This window comes from Dicentrarchus labrax, unplaced genomic scaffold (genome assembly GCF_905237075.1).
Source record: "Dicentrarchus labrax unplaced genomic scaffold, dlabrax2021, whole genome shotgun sequence".
NCBI classification, from domain to species: domain Eukaryota; kingdom Metazoa; phylum Chordata; class Actinopteri; family Moronidae; genus Dicentrarchus; species Dicentrarchus labrax.
In genome coordinates this window covers 1-2,909 of record NW_026136951.1, presented here as the reverse complement: position 1 = coordinate 2,909, position 2,909 = coordinate 1, and the positions used below count along the sequence as shown (strand labels likewise).

The window sequence follows — 2,909 nt, the reverse complement described above, 5'->3', positions numbered from 1 at the left end:
GAGCTTCACCTGCAAATGGACCTTTTAAAGACGTTGTTACACCATGTTCTGTTTGTCTGTGGGATTAGAGTCCATTCAAGACGTTTATTTATGTACTTACGATTTGATGACCAACTTAGTTCTGTATTAATTCATGCATTTACTGACTTGAACTCTCCCAAAATCAGGTCCCACGAAATCAATTCATTAACAGGGTGTGCAGGACAAAAATTCAACATGTCCTCATGAATGAAGTTTAGATATTATCCTGCAGTGGACAAGTGATAACAACAACAACAATGATAATAACAATAGTAGAATCAAAGGAATTCCATCTAGACGGAAAGCTTAAATATTATACAACAACAGTGGAAAAAATATCTGAACAACGTTCTGTGTACAGTGAAGAAGCAGCAGCCTCTGCTGTTTGCTAAGAGAAATGAAAAGGCTTACAGCACCTGGTATTCCCAGGCGGTCTCCCATCCAAGTACTAACCAGGCCCGACCCTGCTTAGCTTCCGAGATCGGACGAGATCGGGCGCGTTCAGGGTGGGTATGGCCGTGGCGAGCTTCACCTGCAATTGGACCTTTTAAAGACGTTGTTACACCATGTTCTGTTTGTCTGTGGGATTAGAGTCCATTCAAGACGTTTATTTATGTACTTACGATTTGATGACCAACTTAGTTCTGTATTAATTCATGCATTTACTGACTTGAACTCTCCCAAAATCAGGTCCCACGAAATCAATTCATTAACAGGGTGTGCAGGACAAAAATTCAACATGTCCTCATGAATGAAGTTTAGATATTATCCTGCAGTGGACAAGTGATAACAACAACAACAATGATAATAACAATAGTAGAATCAAAGGAATTCCATCTAGACGGAAAGCTTAAATATTATACAACAACAGTGGAAAAAATATCTGAACAACGTTCTGTGTACAGTGAAGAAGCAGCAGCCTCTGCTGTTTGCTAAGAGAAATGAAAAGGCTTACAGCACCTGGTATTCCCAGGCGGTCTCCCATCCAAGTACTAACCAGGCCCGACCCTGCTTAGCTTCCGAGATCGGACGAGATCGGGCGCGTTCAGGGTGGTATGGCCGTAAGCGAGAGCTTCACCTGCAAATGGACCTTTTAAAGACGTTGTTACACCATGTTCTGTTTGTCTGTGGGATTAGAGTCCATTCAAGACGTTTATTTATGTACTTGCGATTTGATGACCAACTTAGTTCTGTATTAATTCATGCATTTACTGACTTGAACTCTCCCAAAATCAGGTCCCACGAAATCAATTCATTAACAGGGTGTGCAGGACAAAAATTCAACATGTCCTCATGAATGAAGTTTAGATATTATCCTGCAGTGGACAAGTGATAACAACAACAACAATGATAATAACAATAGTAGAATCAAAGGAATTCCATCTAGACGGAAAGCTTAAATATTATACAACAACAGTGGAAAAAATATCTGAACAACGTTCTGTGTACAGTGAAGAAGCAGCAGCCTCTGCTGTTTGCTAAGAGAAATGAAAAGGCTTACAGCACCTGGTATTCCCAGGCGGTCTCCCATCAAAGTACTAACCAGGCCCGACCCTACTTAGCTTCCGAGATCGGACTGAGATCGGGCGCGTTCAGGGTGGTATGGCCGTGGCGAGCTTCACCTGCAAATGGACCTTTTAAAGACGTTGTTACACCATGTTCTGTTTGTCTGTGGGATTAGAGTCCATTCAAGACGTTTATTTATGTACTTACGATTTGATGACCAACTTAGTTCTGTATTAATTCATGCATTTACTGACTTGAACTCTCCCAAAATCAGGTCCCACGAAATCAATTCATTAACAGGGTGTGCAGGACAAAAATTCAACATGTCCTCATGAATGAAGTTTAGATATTATCCTGCAGTGGACAAGTGATAACAACAACAACAACAATGATAATAACAATAGTAGAATCAAAGGAATTCCATCTAGACGGAAAGCTTAAATATTATACAACAACAGTGGAAAAAATATCTGAACAACGTTCTGTGTACAGTGAAGAAGCAGCAGCCTCTGCTGTTTGCTAAGAGAAATGAAAAGGCTTACAGCACCTGGTATTCCCAGGCGGTCTCCCATCCAAGTACTAACCAGGCCCGACCCTGCTTAGCTTCCGAGATCGGACGAGATCGGGCGCGTTCGGGTGGTATGGCGGTAAGCGAGACTTCACCTGCAAATGGACCTTTTAAAGACGTTGTTACACCATGTTCTGTTTGTCTGTGGGATTAGAGTCCATTCAAGACGTTTATTTATGTACTTACGATTTGATGACCAACTTAGTTCTGTATTAATTCATGCATTTACTGACTTGAACTCTCCCAAAATCAGGTCCCACGAAATCAATTCATTAACAGGGTGTGCAGGACAAAAATTCAACATGTCCTCATGAATGAAGTTTAGATATTATCCTGCAGTGGACAAGTGATAACAACAACAACAATGATAATAACAATAGTAGAATCAAAGGAATTCCATCTAGACGGAAAGCTTAAATATTATACAACAACAGTGGAAAAAATATCTGAACAACGTTCTGTGTACAGTGAAGAAGCAGCAGCCTCTGCTGTTTGCTAAGAGAAATGAAAAGGCTTACAGCACCTGGTATTCCCAGGCGGTCTCCCATCCAAGTATAACCAGGCCCGACCCTGCTTAGCTTCCGAGAATCGGACGAGATCGGGCGCGTTCAGGGTGGTATGGCCGTAAGCGAGCTTCACCTGCAAATGGACCTTTAAAGGCGTTGTTACACCATGTTCTGTTTGTCTGTGGGATTAGAGTCCATTCAAGACGTTTATTTATGTACTTACGATTTGATGACCAACTTAGTTCTGTATTAATTCATGCATTTACTGACTTGAACTCTCCCAAAATCAGGTCCCACGAAATCAATTC

General features: G+C 41.4%; 4 non-coding genes and 1 pseudogene across 4 annotated transcripts; all 5 read right to left on the bottom strand.

The window, feature by feature from the left end:
* Window positions 1–425: 425 nt before the first annotated feature.
* Window positions 426–544, bottom strand: LOC127360836 (5S ribosomal RNA). The gene has a single exon (XR_007883940.1). It is a non-coding gene; the product is annotated as a 5S ribosomal RNA (ribosomal RNA).
* Window positions 545–969: 425 nt separating this feature from the next.
* On the bottom strand, window positions 970–1,088 carry LOC127360833 (5S ribosomal RNA). The gene has a single exon (XR_007883937.1). It is a non-coding gene; the product is annotated as a 5S ribosomal RNA (ribosomal RNA).
* A 427-nt stretch (window positions 1,089–1,515) lies between these two features.
* Window positions 1,516–1,634, bottom strand: LOC127360837 (uncharacterized; annotated as a pseudogene).
* Window positions 1,635–2,062: 428 nt separating this feature from the next.
* Window positions 2,063–2,180, bottom strand: LOC127360835 (5S ribosomal RNA). Its single transcript, XR_007883939.1, has one exon. It is a non-coding gene; the product is annotated as a 5S ribosomal RNA (ribosomal RNA).
* A 426-nt stretch (window positions 2,181–2,606) lies between these two features.
* On the bottom strand, window positions 2,607–2,725 carry LOC127360834 (5S ribosomal RNA). The gene has a single exon (XR_007883938.1). It is a non-coding gene; the product is annotated as a 5S ribosomal RNA (ribosomal RNA).
* Between the last annotated feature and the right edge of the window lie 184 nt (window positions 2,726–2,909).